Consider the following 20,444-nt stretch of genomic DNA (forward strand, 5'->3'; position numbering starts at 1 on the left):
CAGCCATCTGATGGTTTATTTCTAATTTGTTCCTTTTCAGTCTTATTCCATACTTATTTAACAACAGTCCTCACTCCTCTTCTTGAATAATTTCCTTTCATGATACGGTGCAATTTGCTGCCCATTTTAAACATTAACATTTATGAGAGTCTTTGAAGAATTAGTTGATCTTGCTTTCAATACTGCAGATCACACATGCACCTAAACTTATTAAAATATTTAAATAATACTTATAATAAAAGTCAGTGGCCTCCTTGTTTACAGGACATAAAGTGTCAATATGGAGTATGCAGTCAGAATTATGACTAAAAATGCAATTACCTGTAAGTAATCATTTGTCAAATTGCTGCCTAAAAATGTAGCTTGCTTTAAGATAGCGCTATGGGGCGATAATTATCATAGAAGCCTGGTTTTAAAATACAGGCTGTTGAACAAATAAAAGTTGACCTTTGATAAATCATTCTCCTCAGCTTTATTTCCATTAAACATCACTCGCTATGAAGTGATGGGACGATGGAACATCTCTATATGATGGGATGGGACGACTTCAACAATACAGTAAAAATACGTAGGAGTAACCAGCATTCGCACATCTCCTTTCCACCTCAAAAAAAGGCAGCACCAAGAGCTGTATGAAAGTGTTAATGTATATCTTCTATGAATAAACCTAAAAATGTTTGCTGAAGTGACCAGAGACAGAATCCAAGCCGGTATCTATACGTGTATTATGATCCAAATGCTTTAAGTAATTACCTGCTGTATAACATGCTTTTTCTGTACCTCAGACCTGAGAAAAAATAAAGGAAATGGAGATTTTAGCTGGATACAGTTTCTGCGTTTCCAGCCTCCCTGCTGTTGTGCGTATGCACGCAACTTCATTCAGGTTTCTGCGTGGTGGGTGAACATCAAGACATGCAGGACTAGTGGCAGATACACAGATCAGGAACCAGACCAGTTTGTCGAATATTTGTTGAAGTCTCCAGCCACTCCTATTTGAAAGAACCGAACCAGAAGCACCGGGGCGTTGAACTGAGAGCGGATACGGAGCAGAGAGACAGAAAGGAATTGAGCGTGTAGAAATGTCTTTTCCTTGCTACGGCCAAAAAAAGTTCATTGTATAGGAGACTAGAGCGAAGTACTTGCCGGACAGAAAATTCAAAGTTTACAACTCCTGTTAGAGATCTGTTTGCTCCTACGGTGTTTTATAACTTCTTCCTCCTGATCAGAGTTATTACCACTGACAGGTTAAATAAATGAATTCATCAAGCTATAGAATATTATGAAATCTCTTATTGAGATAAATTAAACAAAGTAGAACCAATCATTTGTACTCGCTGGTATAACACAACACAGGAATATTAATTATCAGGCAAAGGTAATTCTGACATTAGTCACCATGAAACTACCTCGATTGCATCGCTGAAAATTGGGTTATGCCGTTACTTATTTTTTGTATACCAGCCATGGCCTTTGAGTAGGCGCGTAAGTAGGTAGGGATGGTCGCATCGACGATTCCCCCGCTGCCCGATGTGATAGAGGGTGAGTTAAGGGATGCTGCGGATGCGGGGCGGTAGGTACGAAGGTTGCTGGCGATGTGTGCGGCCCTTTGGAGAGCATCGCGGGCGCCCAGCCGGGTTGCTAGGGGATGGTGCTGGCAGCCAGTCTGAAGGCAGTCGGGTGCCCTGCCTTGTCCCACCAGATAGAGAAAAGTTGCCAGGCAGCAGCTGACACAGGAGCAGAAAGAAGGAAGAAAGTATTTGAGAGGAGCGAGAAGGGAAGAAAGACCAAAGATTAAAAAAAGAACAAAAAAACCCACCCGATCTGAATTCAGGGTTTTGCATTACAAGCTATCCCTGCTGGAGAAAACATCCCTAAAGGAATTTTTCATTACTGCAGTGCAACAGTGGTTTCATTATTAAAGACTTTCTGAATGTGCATCTTCAACAGCTGCTGGAAAAGTTCTTCATGTGTGAGCTGTAATGTGTATATTTGCATACCAAGTGCCATAGATGGAAATTGCTGCCTGGCATTCGAGATATTTTGGCATGGCTTTAATACATAAATTGGGAGGTATTAAAAAACACATGAAAACGGATCAGTGTGAAGACTTGCCTCACAAGTGCAACAATAAATGGGACAAGAAAAAACCAAAGTACTAAACCTGGCAACCATGATCTTGATCTATTCCCAGTCTCCATCTTCCGGCTATTGTAAAGAAATTCCGTTATATCATTTTGCTTGCAAATGCTTGAGAGGTAGTACTGGACCATATGCCAGTTCAGGTGAAATGCAATGAACTGATGCAAGTCTGCTAAAGACAAGGCAGCTAAACGCCAGCTTAGGGTACCCAGACATCTGCTTGGGACAAGTGACATTTTGCAGCTAACTGGATATGCTTTAGTGAAGACATCAATGGGAGATCTTAATGCTGATTGCAAGGTTTGTTTCTCATAAAAATAGGCTCATAAAAGTTATTAGAACAGAAAAGGACTCATCACCTTTTGAAGTCTGTTTAAAGGACAATTTCGAGAAAAAAAAAAAAGATCTCTTTCAAAAGAATCTTTCAAATTATTTTATTACCCAATAAATTAAGTTGCTTATATGAAACAGACAAACGTCCTTACCTGGCATCCTGCTGTACTCAGCGGTGCTGCACCAACGTGCAGGGAGAGATCAAATTTATTTCCAATAAGTGGAGTAGAAACTCCTTGTCCAAAAAAATAATGTTTATGGCTGATGCTGAGAAAAAGTGTGAAAAGTAGAAAAAAGAGAGAAAAATATCTGGTTAAATCTGTTTTAAACTCCTATGGTAAAATTTGTGTCCAGACCATGTGGCACATTAACCAGTTCAAAGTACTTCTTTCTCCAGTTTATCCCAAAATAAATATACTCTGTAGCTCCAAGTACTGTAATAAAATTACCTTTGTTTAATAAAATGTGATTTTCCAAGAGAGCGGACATCTTGAGTTCATCTCACAAATACCCATGAGCGCATCCTTAAAGTTAAACCCAAATTTATTCTACATCATTAGTCCTGAAGGTCCAGTTACTGAAATGATTGAGATTTGGACACCTAAGTACCTCTACAGTACTACCAAAGGGTGGCAGAGGTAACCAGTCCTACCAGTAGTAACTTTGGATTAATTCCATAGTTTATAACATTCACGGAGCACCTATTCAGAAATCTACAGGAAAATTGCCTAAGGAGAGAACTCATCCTTTTTTTATTAGATCTTAATGCAACTAATTTATGAAATTTTCAATTTCATCGTGTAAGTGTTGTGAAGTAAAATGTACAGCTTCATCTACCTCTTTTATTTCCTAAACACAGCATCAGGAATAACCTAGTGGGATCTTTTTCAGTGGTAACGAATGATTAAAATAATAATAATACATAATGCATAATGTCATTCGACAGAAGTCATTATCCATTTCCACAATCTTCTATTAGGTTTCCATGTTTTACTGCTCTCAAGGAGCGTGTATTTGCCATTTGCCAGAAGCACAGAAACTAGAAGGAATATTTAAAAAACAAGTATTTTTTTAAGACTTACATCTGGCGGTACTGAAATTGGAGAGAATTCGTGCCACTTAATAAGTATTGTAAATGGATCCCATTATGACACATATCAATCATGTATTCACAATCGTGCAGCATATCATGAAGAAAAAGATGGTACACCACACAAATATGTGTGCCTGTACTGACAAACCTGGGAAGCTCGTGGTTATCTAACATGCCCTGGAAATACATAAATCACTTCTCCTTTCAACAATAAATCAATTATAATAGATTTATTTATTATTAAAAAAGTGAAGTTGCCACTATCTGTTGTATATCAGCTCCACATACAAAAAATATCTCCGTTTGGAGCAAAGCAGTGATATCACTTCACATTTCCTGATGTTGTGGGGTGATATTATAAGTGCTTTTCCCAAGGGAAGTGCTCCCTTTCCATCCCAGACATACCTCCACATTGCTTGATTCATCAGCGTTATAAACTCATAGAATTTCCCCTTCTTGATAAATGTTGGACACATGCATTAGTGAAGAAGCCTGTACGAACGCTTTCCTTCTGGCACAACTTTCTATTCTACAGAGAAGCCGAATTTTATTACTTAGCTGGGGTTTAGCCCTATGGCTACTGGTGCATTGTACCAGCCTGCGTCCCAGCCCGATTGCACTGCAGCGGCATCAGTGCCGCCTGGCCAGGCATGAGAGCTTGCGTGCGTAACTGTTTACTATCCAAACTTCCTTTAACATTTCCTGTAGGAGAAATTAGTAGTATTTACCAGTTTGAGATGTTTGGAAAATTATCCTGCCGACAGCTATTATATTCACTTTTACAGTATCTTCCTCCAAAACCTGTCGGAACGAAAACTTATGGGTCTGCATCACAGCATTTGAAAGATTAAATGAGCCTTCCCCCCCACTTCAAAGCAAATTATTGTGTGATGGCAGCCAGGTGCCATAGCAGGATTTTCATTCTGGTTTTGGGCTAAATCTGATTAATCATAAAAGAGATCAAATAAAGGAACATCTGGTACAACATTTTTGCCATCAGATAAAGGCTTTACGGTAGCAGTCCAAATGACTGCTGTGGCAAACAGCCATGACTACAATAGTAGGCAAAATTTTCCTTCATGGCAAGAAAAATTAATATTTTCAAAAATAATTTGAGTAAATAATTGTTTCACTCCATAAAATCAAGAGCAGAGCGTGTGATTGTCATTAAAGTTTAAAATAACCCCCAAAACTCAGTAGGCGAATAATAATTGTATCTACCATTGAAACATAATGTACCAGGTACCTTGTTTAGAATTAAAAAAATGCAGACAAGCTCCACAGTCTACACGATGCTTTTACGCTTTTAGCATAATCAGGCTCTGAATGTCGTTTAAATGCACCTTTTAATATCACGTTGTCTTTCGTCGGGGAATAGTAAGGCTGCGACAAAAATTGTTTTAGTTTATTTTACTCACTTTCGTTCTCTGTATAGAAGGTAATGTGAAAATGTGCCCCAGGGTCTGCCCCATTCCATCGCAGCATAATCCGACTGGTTTGGGAGGAGTAGGATCTGTTTGCAGTACTTGAGTGCCCCCCATAGGCTACTGCTCAAATAAGTGTTTTAAACTGGGCATGAAACCGAAAATCTTTCAATCTTGGGGAAAAGGAGCCTAAAACCTTAAAAACAAACAGCTCCCTCCCCAATCAAGATATAGCTCACAAAGGAAAATTACAGTGGTTGACATAACTCTAATGCCAATCACTATTTCCGTTATATTTTATTTTTTGAGAGCTGTGTGTGTTTAGTAGGGTTAAGGCTTCAGTTAATTCTAAATACAATTTATTTAAATGTGGCCATTTCAATTGATAAATTGTCTTCCCTCATAGATATAGCATATTTAAAAAAGCAGAATAGTGACTTTTCCAACAGAATTAACAAAGAATTCAAGGTTTGTAGGAATAGAAACTGCAAAAGGATATTGTAACTTGCAATGATATAGGTCTCAAAATAAGAGAATTGACATAAATTCATATGTTCTATTAGACAAGAAAAAACCGAGTTAATTATGATGCATACTTTAAAAGTAGGAATTTTAAAGTTATGTAAATAGTCTCTCTTTTTGTAACTGCCTTCTACTTATCTTTGGCAGGACGTTAAAATGTATTGTCCTTTTATCTGCTGGTTGATGTTAGAGTAAACATTGCACTTCATAGCTAATGCAACTTCACGCATATGACCTTGGGGGTGTCAAACACCTCCTTGTCAAATACCTACCCGCCTTTGGAGCATCTTACGTCTGCATAAATGCACTTATGGAGCACGAAGAAGGAAGGTGGCAGAAGGGGCAAAGGAAAGTACTGGGAAAAAAAAATCAACTGTGATATAAAAAAAAAAGTTCAAGAGGTGCAGTCATTGTGAAACATGTTACAACGTACTTCACAATGCAACAGAAACCCTCAGAGGGGTTAATTCCCCCAGGCTTATTCAGCTAATGCAGTTAGGGAATCACAGCATTTGCTCTTTTATGTCAATAAATGGAATAACAATGAAACTCAGAAATTGCTACATGGAGGAGAAGGAGAGCTAGAAATGAGAAAATACAGTGAATGATGCTGAGTGAAACAACAAGGTATTGAAAATTCAAATTCAACTTCTAAACAAAGATCACATTCACCTTTATATAACTCTTCTGCCTTATGGGAGAAGCAGGTAGATCTGCTATCTGTGCAAGTGCACAAATGAGAATAGCATGGCTCTGTATATTAAATTTAATCCCTGTCCTAAGACTGCAGAGTGGCTCTTCCCACAGAATGACTTTGACTCGGTTTGAAGTCCAGCTCATTTGCTGTTAGCCTTCCCTCACAGGAAAAACTTTTGCTCACTTGGACATGGCTGATCTAGTGGGACACTCAGAAGCCCCTTTCTCTTCCCAAGCTCTGCAGCGTACACTGAGTAGATCTGGAAGAAGTTGCTAGGTAGGTCTTCGTTGGTAATAGTTTTACAATCACTGCTTGGGGCTTTAGATAGATTCCTCTTGAAAAATGTGATTCTAATTCAAATTGCTCCTTTTCCCCTCTCCCTCCCTCCTCTAAAGGATGGGTATCCTCCTCCTCTGGGCAGTACAAATTCTGCCATGTTCTCTACCTGGGATGAGGATACAGGCAGTGGTAGTAGAGGAAAAGGAGAAGAGTAGAGAGACGAAAGACCTTTATGATAAACCGATTCCTTGTTGCAGTGATCCTGGTTCATATGGGTACTCACTTCAATAACCTGAGCAGCTCTTTCATGGCTGTGTGCTGCATGCCTGTCTAAAGAGAAAGCAGCAGCAGGCTGTGCACTCGTACAGAAATAAAAGGGCACTCAATATTAGGTAATATCCAATGCCAGTTACATTTGCAAAATAACTTCAAGGGCTTCAAAATTTTTGTTCAATACTGGAACAGCAGCAAAAGAGGGCAGATGATATCAAAACACACGTGTACATCTGTGGCTGTGAGGGACCTGGCCTGAGATACTGAGACTTCACTTTCAGGTCTAATCACGAGCGTATGAATATGGACCTGTTGTTCTCCAGCCCTTTTTCCTAGATGACAACATGACAGCTCTTCTCCCCACATGTAGAAAAAATGGGGTTCAGCTGCTCTTCTCCATGAAAGAGGGACACAGTTCAATATTCGCATTCATTTTCAAAGGGCTTTCAAGGATTCCTGTCAAAGAAGTCTTAAAAGAAAATTGCAGCAAGATGATAAAGGAAGTTCTTTCATGGATAAATAACTAACACATAAGAAACAAAGGTTAGCAGTAAATTACTATTTTCTCAGTGGAGAAAGTGGAAGTCACTACTGGAGTCCTCAAGGAGCCTGAATATTTCTGCAATATCACATACAAGCCAAGAAGACATCACTTACATTGCGGTTTACACTTTATTTGTCTTAATACATGCAGAAGCCTCGTGTACACCAGTAACCTGGTGCCTTTCCTCTGAATAAGAATGCAGGAGATTGAAGAAGAGTGAGTAAATGATACAGGGGCAAGAAAAGACAGAAAGGGTAACCCAAGAAATTAACAGAAGAGAAACTTGCTGGCAGCTGGACCAGTAGGGAATACTGGTCCTAGTGGAAGCCTTCTCCAGCTGATCTTAAAAGCTTGTTCAAATCAAGAAAAAAGGGAAGGAGAGGCAGGAATGGGAATGACTTATCTGACCGAAAGAGGTGTTAAATAGCCAGTGACCCGCTGGAAGATTATTGAATGAAGGGGTCCTGCAGCTTCCAAAATCAGAGTTTATTTACTTCTTTATCAGTAAGGCTTTTTCTTTCTAGCGATGTACATCTTGAAGCTGGCACTTGGCCAATACTTTAAGACGATGAAAATAAAACTACAGTAACAGATTCCCCCCATCAACTTGTACTGAGCACTATTTCTTAGGGGTACATGTGTATGCAAAAAAAATCCAACCCAGACACCAGGGACTGCATCTGTGTATTTTCTCAAAGTAAACCAAAGTATCTCTGCAAACCCATAAACAAGGAAGGAGGCAAAACCATTTAACACACACTCATATTAAATGCACTTTGATAGAAAGCTTAATTCCTTCTTTCTGAAAAAATCTACACGGATAACACTATAGCAGGACAAGCGGCTGGGATTATTTGAAAAGAAGGCAGGAAGATCTTGTAGTGCCCTATGGCAATCCATCTGGGGAAGATTTCAAAAATATCCAACACTTACTTTAATATAGTCTGTCCTAAAGGCAAAACTATTTGCTTTTCACAAGCATTTTTATGAGCTACATCTTAAAAGTAATCACTGGCAGAGATAATTTATTGTTAGCCAGAGAGGATATTGAAAGGCAGGGGAGCTATTAATCATCTATGCAGATATGGGTGAGATGCTGGCCCTATGGAAGTCAATAGTAAAATTCCCATTGACATCTGTGAAGCCAGGCTATTACTCTATGTGCTGGAGGTTTAAGTGTTTGCTCTATCTATTAGGTCAAGTTTCTCGCGTGCATAATGTTGCTGATTTACACAGAGTTACATCACAGTTTGACCGAGGAAATATCTCCAGTTTGCCGAAATGAATGCTTTTCTGCAAGAGTCACTGCTTTTAACGTTAATGACACGAATTGTTTCTGTATTACAAGTAAGATGCAGGTATGCTGTTAGACATAGAGGTATGGTCGCTCTTGCTTTCTAAAGAATTGCGAGGAGGCTACGGTTCAGATCTTGGTGTGACACTGTCACTGTCTTCCTAGCAAGTCCATCTGTATTTAATGCTGCTTTCCTTGGTAGAAGTTCGCAATAGAGCTGCCAACTGTTACAAACCAACAGCAAGTCCAATAAACCATTTCAGAAATATCCACGCTTGAAATGCTTACATACAATTACGTATGTCCTTCGGAATAATCTGTGCCTTTCATGTAAAGTGGGTACATGAGCCCCAAGAGTTAACTCTGCGGCAAAAAAAGAAAGCCAGAAAAGCATATACAGTTTTCAGCAAGCTATTCCCTTTTCTGTTGGAGATGATGATATGTTTCATAGCAGATCACTTGGTGACATTACGCCACTTAGATGTCATGATCAACACACTCTCACTTCTGCTCAATATTTAGATTCTTTGTGAAATGTGTTGCCAATACTTCATACAGCTCCATCTCCTCTGCAGCCATAAAGGATGTGATCGAATTATTTCTACCTGCTTGTAGACAAAGTGCTCTGGAAGCATCATTTTTAGTCTCAGCCCAGGGGAACAGAAGTGATTAAACAATTGCTGTTTAAAAATAGCATCACACATCACCAACAGTCCGTCTTGGAGTCAGCTGCAAACTAGCAGCAGCAAAGATGTTTGTTTTTATACTCTTCTGGGCTGCTATGGCAGCCAAAATATTCCCTTTCTCTGAATTGATTTGTTCTGAAAGCCCAAGTATATTTGTTTTCCTGAGCAAATCCTTATGATTAATAATAGTAGGTGAGAGTTATTTTGTGTGCTTTATTTTAATGAATAAAACCCAGAGCACAGGGAGGTTTGTGTTCAAACAAGGCTTGAACAAAATTCAGTGAGGGATTTTTGCTTTTCATGTGTCTTTTGTTTGGTGTTCAGGATTCAAACCTGTCATACCACGTTCTAAATCCCTATACGGGAAAAGAAGGGTCTGACCCCGGTGATGGATTAAATCACTCTATCCAGAGTATTTGGAACTGCTACGTTTTGTTCAGAAGCATAGGGCTGATATGAGGAACGATAGCCTTATCTATATATTTGTTTTCATGTATATTCAAAACAGGCTGAAAAGCCTGATCTCTCTTAATTAAATCATGAATAAATATGAGATTTCCTCCCTTTAAAGCCCAGCCTGCTGCCTGAGCTCAGACTTTACATACCGGGCAGAGTTTGATCCTGCAGGTTCAGCTCGCTGAACCCTGTTGTCAGCAGCTTGAGTGATACGTTCAAAGTGCAAGATCTGGTCCGGCGCATAGAGAATGAGATCTATTTAACAAAATCCTGGCAGCCTAGAGCCTTAAATTCAGATTCAAGAGACGCGCTGGCCTCCTTCCCGGGGCTGTGGGATGTCAGCCCTGGCATTCGGCACCGTGATCCCACTTCCTGGGACCCGCGTTCCTCATTACCACCTCAGGAATAAACGTATGCTCCTCTCCAAGAAGGTAGGCAGCACAAGGTGAAACCCCCAGCTTCGAGGCTCATCTGAGTTTCCTAAGGACGCAGCCCCATCGCATTTTTCCCTGGAGAAGTGAGCGCACGGAGCAGCCAAGGAGCTGCGGCAGCAGGTCTGGCCCAGCATCAAAACCCACCGGGAGCACACCCAGACCTCGGAGGTTTTGGCATGCGTTGTTCTCCCTACCCTTAGGTCCTACGCATGAGCTGCGTTCTGTCTGTCGCCTGTCATACTGCGGCTGGCCACCCATCCATCCCAAATTTTGGAGGGGAGATGCTCCTGATTATGGAGCATATGTTGCCCTTCCCTGCGCAGTGCAGAAGGCAGCCAGCGCAAGCAGAGGTGGGTGGTGGATGGCACGGGAAGAAGCGGGGGGACGATCCAGGAAACGTGATCTGTGTTCGGCACGCAGAGAGGCATCAGATGCAAGAAGCATCTTAATTACGGCAATTCAAGACAGAAGTAAAACTGCCTTCCTAATTTTGCGGAGCGCTGATAGGAAAGACACAGCCCGCTAAGGCTGTAGCACAGATGGAGCCTGACTGCCAGCGATAAGGTCATTCAAGGGGGAATGCGGATGGGGCAATACCTGTGGGGCAAGGTCCTGCTCTTCCACTGGATGCTGGCTTTGTGCTAAAACTGTCAGGCATTGCCTTTGGTTGCTCCACTCGTTTACCGGTTCCTCCAGGAGAGGAGCTAGTGAAAAGCATGCATCGCTGGATCAAATATTCTCCATTTGTCCAAGCTTTTTCAAAAAGCAGCTGATTTCAGTGCCTGCATGGCTCTGTAAAATAGCTGTGGAGGGAAATGGCTGTGATGATAGTGTGTTCCTCTGTTTTTTCCATGCAATGCACAAAAGCCTTTTCCACTTTACCAAATATCTATATCCCCAGAAGGGCATCATAAGCCAATATTCGTGTAGACTTCCAGAGCACAGCAATTTCCTTGGAGGGGAGTGGGGTTTCCCAAGGGAAGTGACTAACCCTGATTTTCTAATCAAACAGCAGAGAGTTGTAAAGCAAACAGAGATTCAGATGCCAGCTTCATATCCCGCTCCTTGTGTTAACTCTCAGTAACACGTGACCCATCCACGGTCTGCAGAAAGAAGGGCCGTGCTGCTTGCTTGCTTGCTTGCTTGCTTGCTTGCTTGCCTGCCTGCCTGCCTGCCTGCCTGCCTTGCCCTCAGCTATTGAAGACAATGCTCATCCTGCTGGGTGGTAGGGAGAGGATTTGTGAGCTTGCCAGGAGTCTATAAATGCCAGCACCTGAGCAAAAACACCAGGACAGATTGAAGAAGACATGATGACAACCTGAAGAAAAGGACTGGTTAAGGGTAGTAGCTCCTTTTTTGAAGTGGGCGAATGCACAAGGCATGAAGAATACGTATCATTTTGAAGTCAGACCATTAAACCCATGCTCTGCCACTTGCTATATCAATTTCAGGCACCTTAAAAGATGCTGTGGAATAAGTGTACATATGGTGAAGTGTGAGCATGCATCTGTACAAATGCAGTGTTTAGTAGAAATGAAGGCAGGGAGTGGGGAACTGACTAAACATAGATTTATGCTACACTGAAATACTCAACACAGGGAAATCAAGGTCATATTTTTTGTACGCATACTTCAAGTCCAGGCCAGATTTAATGGCTGAATTTAGTGTTATTTTTCTCCCTCACTGTTACTGTTAAAATTCTCACAAACTTGTTGTAGCAGATTGTGTAATGGCTTTATTTTCATGTGGACAGAATCACTTTAGTAGTTTGAACCCCACCCAACCCCCTGTCTTGCTATCAGGTGGATATACATGCTGTTGTGGTGTTTTCTACATTAAGTTGCGTCTGCTAGGCCAATTCAGGACACTCACTGTCAGCAACAGAATACACAAATTTCAAATAAGCTTTCAAAGTAATCAACCATTTATCATTTATTTATGCATCCTTTTTATATCTAGCTTAACATTTAAGCATTAAGATAAAAAAAAGTCTTTGAGTTTACTATTGCATTTCACTCCGCATAATTAAAAGTATGAATCTTTTTTGTTTGATATATAAAACTCTTGTGATGGGGTATAATTCAGCTAACATTTCTGCTTTTAGTACCTCTTTACTCCTGTATTTCACTAAAGGGAATGGAAAAAAGTAGATGTGTGTCATACAGTGCTTTTTACATTTTGGAATTCATAACCCTCATAGGACAATAGCATAAGTGATGCATCATCAAGTTATGCATCATCTGCTGCACGTACCTGACACTGACTGAAAAGCAGCTTTCCTGATTAATGCTTTCACATGGTCAGACTGGAGGGGCTCTGCTGCCCTAGGCAAAACTCCATCTTTGCCAGTCACCCGTACAAACGGGTGCTGCATGTTTTGCAAGAACTACTCTCAAGACTTTCAAGTTCACCCTTTTCCTGTCACCCACGTTACATCTGCTTTTCAGAAGCAAGGCTGCTGCCATGGCTATTCTGTCTGAAAATGGAAAAAAACATTAGTTCTGTGCTTTGACACTCTCTTCTTTTTTTGTTTGTTTTTTTTTTTTTTTTTAAATCTTCCTGTCCACCCCACTTCCCATTCCCATTCCCATTCCCATTCTGGCTCCCGCTGGCCCAGCAGAGGCTAACAGCATCCCTGCTACTATGGAAGAAAGTCAGCTACAGCAGGAACCATGAACTATTCAGCGCTGATCTGAAACGCTGTCTTCACAACAGAGCAAAAGCAAAACAAGTAAGAGTGGTTTGCTGTAGATATTGGTGGCTGTTGCTTGACAATGGAGGAACTACATTAAAATCAGAAATTTTGAAGTTAGAAGGTGTCTGGAGAGAAAAGAAAACCTTGACCCTTTTACAGGTTAAAAAAAAGAAAAAAGAGATCATGGAGAACAATATCTAAAACAAACACCTAGGAATACCGGGTATTAGAGAGTTATTTGGTGATGGAGAAGAAAACTTATTAGATATGAGTTCCAGTAATAGCTTTCTATAGCAACCACAGAAATATGAGATCTGGGCAAAAGGAAAAAGAGAGAAAGATTTCTTTCGCCTCTGCTGATGAAGACAACAATTTTTCCTTGAATAAGGCTGGAGAAATTTATCAAAAGCCATTATTCATAACATGCTCAACAGGGGAATATGAAAATATCTTACAATGTAATAAGCAGGTGTCTTATTCTTGCCCAGTATTCTCTCCTCTCCCACCTAATGATGGTGAGAAAAAAATTGGTTTAATTATTAGTTTTACTTCTTTGCTGAATAAAAAAGAGCTTACTGAGAGGGATTTGCATTTTGGACCTTGTTAGGAAGTCAGTACACACCTGTACAGTCATATACTGAAGGCCTTAGATGAGAAGATTAAAATGTCCAATAATTTCAAGATAGAATTTGCATGTTCTGATCCTTAAATTACAAAGATATAGCCATAGCTGTGGCAATTATATGCTTTCTATTTACCAAACTAAAAAATTAAGGATGCAAAAAAGTGGATCCAGAAGAGTAAAAATTGATCCCATACCTCACCCAAATTAAACAGGAAAAGTGTTGTTGCTGCTTAAACTCTAAAGATGCTTAAATAATAGCTCTGTTTTGAAATTTCTTTTATATTCAGAGGTATACTTGGTTTATTTTTGTGCTTCTTACAGACAAAACTTATTTAGTTTGGGTCTAATGATTATTAGTTAACTTATAATTCCCTTACTTCAACCATATTTTAAATTTCAGAGAAATTAATATAAAGTATGAACAGAAGGATGAGAAAAAGGAAATCCTGAGTCCCAAACTTGAGCCTGCCACTTGCTAAATGCTTTGCACTGATTCCTTATAGCTCAGACACGCAAAATTTCTGTTGATCCTGTCCTACTGTGGAAGGATCCTGCCAGCTTCTTTCACCCTCTTCACCTTAGCACCTATTTTCATACTTTCCTATCGCTGCCCCAGCCTGTCCCCATTACTCACTTAGATCAACCCTTACTCAAGCCTAGAGAAAAAAGATTGCAGCCCTAACAGATTTGCTACCATCTTACTCAGTCCTGTCTGCCATGTCCTTGGGTAAATTCATGTACTCCGTATTTGTGCCATGGTTCGCATCTTGTTCAGGTCTTGAGATGCCACTAGTAATAGACGTGAATACTGACAGTAATAACGAACAGTCTACAGGAAAGAACAAGGCTTTTTCTTTTTTACCTTGCTATTTGAATCTCTGCTGTAGCCAGAAGTACCAAGGGCTTCAGTTTCCCACTGCAAATGTACCTGTCTCAGCTGAAAGGCAGCATTATGTAAGATTTATACGTTGCAATTATAAAGTATTATTTTTAGACATTTCTCCAGCATTACAACATTTTAGCCAAAATCTAAAGTTGCGTAAAAAAGCACTCAAAATGTAAACCTTAAAATGCAGTTTTAATAGCATCCTCAGCTTGGCAGCAACCCAGCATAGTATTGCTCCACTCCCATACCAGTAAAAGCAATAAACTATGTAAAGGCTACGGGTGGGGAACACAGTCAGGAGGCACCTATACATAAATACTGGTTTCTACTCTGCCCACCAGAAATGCCAAGAACATCCCATTCACAGCTTCTACAGCCAAAGCTTCGATCCTGCAAATCAGGCTTTAACCCACAGCCCAGTATTGGGGTGCATCTGTATATATGTCAAAACTGGTTTGCTGGGTTTCTTTGGACCTGATGAGCCAAGAATTACTAGATCTAAAACTGGGTTGTGGTCGAGGTAAACATCATGGGTTAGGAGCATATTGGCAAAAGCAGCTTTATTTGAAGAAAAATGGCAACCTTGGCACAGGAGTTCTGATTAATTCCCAGCGCCTGTCTCTCACCTGAGAAATGCCAGGTGAAAAGCTAGAGTCACCACAGCCCTGTCTCTCTCCTCCCCTAAACACTCCCTGTCCTCACAAAAAAGTTATTGAGAGAGAGGAGGGAGAAAAAATTGCTGTTAGTTCAAATCTGAATTCCTCCCAATTTTATCCCGTTTATTCTGTGCTGCAGAAAGTGCTCGGGTATCAGTTATCCCATTTCTGCAGAAGTAACAGACTTACTTTGCAGTACCCAAGTATTCGTGAAGAAAACAAGCCTCTTAGACATCTCAAAACGACGTCTTTCGTGTTTGTTTTTTTTTCTCTCATGGTTGTGTTCTTCCCTGTTATGTCTGATAACGCTCTGTTAATCGGAGTTATTTCCATGCATATCTGATAACTATTTATAGCATGAAGAATAAGATGTATGGGAGCAAGACACGGAACCAGAGCTCCTTTCTACCAACCGAGAGCCCTAAATGTTTGTCCTGGTTTCGGCTGCGACAGAGTTAACTTTCTTTTTAGTAGCTGGTACAGTGCTGTGTTTTGGATTTAGTGTGAGAATGATGTTGATAACATGCTGATGTTTCAGTTGTTGCTAAGTAGCGCTTATCTTAAGCCAAGGACTTTTCAGTTTCCCATGCTCTGCCAGCAAGCAGGTGGGCAAGGAGCTGGGAGGGAGCAGAGCCGGGGCAGCTGACCTGAACTAGCCAAAGGGGTATTCCATACCATGGAACGTCATGCCCAGTATATAAACAGGGGGGAGCTGAGCGGGCGGTGCGGATCGTGGCTCGGGAACTAACTGGGCATCGGTCAGCGGGTGGTGAGCAATTGCATTGTGCATCACTGTTTTTTTTCCTTCCCCCCCCCCCCTTCTTTTTGTTGCATTCCTTTTCATTACTATTATTATTATATTTCATTATTACTATTGTTAGTATTATATTTTACTTTAGTTATTAAACTGTTCTTATCTCAACCCACGAGTTTTACTTTTTTTTCCTTTGCTTTCCTCCTCCTCACCCCACTGGGAGGGGGAGGGGGAAACGGGTGCGTGGTGCTGAGTTGCTGACTGGGGTTAAACCACGACAATGTTAAAATCAGAAAATCAAGTTCCTCCCCACTTCTGGTGCTCTGGCAAGTTGAAATAGGAGACCTGGAGGATGTCCCTCTGGCCAGGCACCCCCTGGCACAAGGGAAGAGGAGTTCACATCTCCTTAGGGTGGGCCTAGAAATGGGTCTTTAGTTCAGAAACTCGTACACTGTGTATGGGTCAGTAGTACCTCATCATCCATCTGGGTTTTAAAAGGAGAAAGCCCTACCTGGAAGGGCAGCGATGGGCAGCTACCTTTACAAGATGCCTCTGGGCTTCCTTCCAGGCAGCATAGGTACTGTGCTCTCAGCCTCGGCTCAGGCAACTGAGCTCAGGACAGCAAGGTGATTTTAGGCTTAGCTCTGTCATCAGTATTTCTTGTTGCAAATCAGAGCGCATCCCTGCTCAGTGCATTGGGTTTTTTGGTTCATGCTTCTGAGGCATTCAAATTTTAGTCCAAGTTCCTAATACCTAGAACTTTGGGTCCTACTATTTCTCACCATTTTTAATTCTAGACTTAAGTGACTTGTGGCCGTTTAGTGAGATGTATTTGCATTTCCAGAGGTTGTAGAGGAGTGTCCTCCTGCTGAGCCATCCTCCCTCACCATCTGAGGAAGACAGGGCTTTGCATTGTAGCAGCACTCAAGAGCACTCACAGGTCCCGTGTGTTTGCCTGTGAAACCAGTTTCTCTGAATTTCATTCTGCTCCTACATAATGGCTGCTCTGCCTACTGCAGTATAAAATTAACTTCAAGGTGAGAGCTTTAACTGTGTGCATCGACACAAAAAGAACCCACCCCAAAGTTATCAGCAAGAATATATTGTAAGAGATTATGCTGCGGAAAAATACCTGCTGCTGCTCCTTCCATCCCATTTCTGATGCAATCTCATCTTGACTCATGTAGCTCAAATTTCTTTAAAGGAATAAAATTAAATAATATTGCAATAGCGATATGCAGTCATGATTCAAGTTACACCTTTGTCTTCTCATTAAGAGAACCTGAAAATGTTAGCAAATTATTACTTAATTAGCATGGATTCAATTTTATTGACATATTTAAAATTTATGCAAGGTCTTGCTACTATGGACCTTATAGATGTTGTCCATTAATAGTAGCATTAAATTCATGTAAGTCTGAATTTCAGGACAGGACCAAAACTATGGGATTCTATTGGTAGAACAATGTTAAATTTAGCAGTACGAAAAAGGGACCCACAATCGTTGCACATATTTTTAATACTTTCCTGGACAGAATGAGTATGCGCAAATGGAGAAAGTAGGTTTGGTAATGGTGATTTTGAAAAACCACAACCGTAGTTTTATAGAATTATAAAAGACTGTACTGAGCGATGTCAAATATAGCTCCCTGCATAAAATGTTGTTAGTTTGTCTTGTCAGTCTGCGGATGCATGTGTGCTACTCCATTTGGCATGAAGGGAAGCTGTGGGTGTCTTGCTGGAGTAATAGAGCCACAAGTGAATATGCTAGCAATTTTAGAATGATCATTTTTATTCCCTTTCTCTTTAAAGCTCTCTCTAGAAAGGCTTTATGTTTCTTTGAACTTTTTCAAAGTTGACTGTTAGGACAATAGGGTTTTAATCTACCATCAGCTCCATCCTCCTCTCTCCCTCTTTGTCTCTTGTTTTTCCTGTCTATTAAGCAGAGATTTCAGGATTTTTTCTTTTACCGCTCCCTTCTGTTTGCAGTGATTTTAGAAGAAACTCCAAATCCAAATAATCTCACTAGCTAGGCTAATAACTTTGCATTCACACTGCAATGGACGTGTGGAGTTAGATCAAATTTGTTTCCAATAACCAGTGATCTCCTATAAAACTCACCAGATTTGAAATGGAATACTGGGTTATTTTACATACTTTTTCTTTGAAAATGTTAACAACAGTAATAAAAACCCAAACCCAAACCAATCATTTGATTTAAGAGCCATTCTGAATAAACAGAGATTGCTTCCTTAGTTTTGATTTTAAAAGCCTTTCTATTTTTACTCCAAAATATAATTCACATAATTTAGGAGTTATTATAAAATAAGTCGTTAATAGATTTTTATTTTCCATTCATTTAGTGTGAAATAGAGATCTGTGGGCTTAGTCCATTAAGCCATGATATCTGCTACATGAAAACTACAAATATTCTGAAGTTTCCAAAACAAACAACCCCAAACCTAAAAATTAGCTTAAAAACTCAGAAATCAGCCTGAGGGAAGCTCAAGGAAATGAATAAAAATATCCAGAAGGAATTAGAATCAGCACTGAAGAGACAGTAATTGGGTTGACTTTAGGCTAACTAATTCACGCACTGAAAGTCTCATGATTTGGGGGGTTGGAGGTTTTTTTCAATGTGCTTAGACTTGTCTTCAGTCTCGTTCTTGGCCTTACTAGAGGGATGCCACTTGTGCTGCATATTTCCTACACTGCTTTTTCTTATTGCCAGAATATATACACATGCATATATGTATGTATATGTAATACTTATATATATTTCCAAATTTATATGGAAAAGACCTTCTTTTAAATGAAATACACCACAAGCAAACTACTACAAGCCAGGGAAGTAATTACTGCCCGAGGTAGGCAGGCTGCAGTTCTGTGCTCCTATGTGACATTTCCCTGGCAACTGTGTGACACAGGAGCTAAAACTTCCGCTTCAAATACAGTGCTAATGCCTCCTTCTTCACCATTAAAAAGTAAGTTATGATATTCTGCCTTTTTAGTAGGGAAAAATGCATACTGGTGCAGTGTGGCTAAATCCTGAGCATTTAGCCCAAGGTAACACAAAAATAAATTCACTCACTTCAATAAAGTAATTTCAAATCTACACTGGAGTAACTGGAAATAAGCATTTTTCACTTGAACTCAAAATTTCTTCCTAACTGAATTGTTCAAGGAGATCCCATATTTTCACCTAACACCATGTAGAGAGAGCTTTTTTCCCCGCTTTGAAAAAATAAAACCTTCCCTTGCTGCATTAACCACCTAGATATTCATACGGTCAGCACAAATTACTGGGATGACTCAGCCAAAGAGAGATGTGTTTGCAGTCAGCAATCTCTTCTCCTCAGATGTCAGTGGTCATATCAAGAAAGTAAACAAAATTAGAAATTAGACTGAGAAGAAAAATAACGGCAAAAAACTCTAGTTTGGTACTTCCAGTAAAATAAGAACTCACCTTCCTGGGAAACTTTCTGGGCTATTTGTGTAGCTTCTGCACGACCAGAGGACCTATATATACATATATATATATATATATGTACAGGTTATGGGTTCTCATGCAGCCAGTGCTTTGCAGAAAAACGTATTGGCATAGCCTTAAATAAGAAACGAGATCCAGCTTTTGACCAACTTGGCCAAACGAATGTGAGAAGTTGGAGGCAGAACAAGGATTTGTGCCTCATTTTTGTTAGTGTTGCACTGCTCTTCCAGAAAGCAGCAACGAGGGGGCACTCTGTAGGACATCTGGAAACCTGTAAGGAGAAAAAGAAAAGGCAATGTTGAGAAAACCGAGCTGGAATTTATCCTTTGCAATTAAAGAGGATGTTTGTTCCCCAGACTCGCTCACAAAGTCGCAACTTCCAGTTTACACACCTGGATTTTCTGGATGAAATAGATTCAATGAAAGCCTCCATCTGAACTCCCATCCATTCAAATTACTACATTTCTTCAGGTTCTCCTGTGAAGTAATATTGTACCAATGCAGAGTAATATAGTTTGGCCTCTGGATTGCTCCAGGAGCTTTCAGAATGATTATGAGCCAGTATTTCTACTCCTAAGGTCTGTGAGAGTCAGGATGCTTATCAGCTTAGGTGATGCTATGATTGAAAAAGAACAAAAAGAACCACTAAGCCTGCACCTTTTAACCAGAAAGTACCTCTTAAAAGCATTACAGTTGCTGGTAAAAGTAAACATATCTATTTTAATGCCTTCTCTCAGATTTTTTGAGTTGTGTAGTGGAATGTATAATACTATATCTGGCCATAACGGTAGAATGAAAGGCAAACAAAATACTAAGATATTTTTCTGCTGCATTTTTTCTACCGGAGAGGTTACAGTATCAACAAATCATCTCAATGGTATGGCCTCACCTGTAATTATGTCTTCAATTTTGATTATTTCACAGAATGTGTAACACTAATAAAGGGATATACTGAGCAAAGATGCAAACTGTAAAAAAGAGAAACCTTTAGATAATTTTGGTTTTATATGTGGATAGATAGAAAATAATAAGATGGTTTAACTTGTGCAGAAATGATAAAAAAGGAAGCAGTAAATAAAATACTAAGTACTGTATATTATTTACCAGGACGTAAACTCTGAGATTATATAAACTTTCTTAATGTAAGAGAGATAAAAAATTCAA

This window comes from Gymnogyps californianus, chromosome 7, assembly GCF_018139145.2.
Source record: "Gymnogyps californianus isolate 813 chromosome 7, ASM1813914v2, whole genome shotgun sequence".
NCBI classification, from domain to species: domain Eukaryota; kingdom Metazoa; phylum Chordata; class Aves; order Accipitriformes; family Cathartidae; genus Gymnogyps; species Gymnogyps californianus.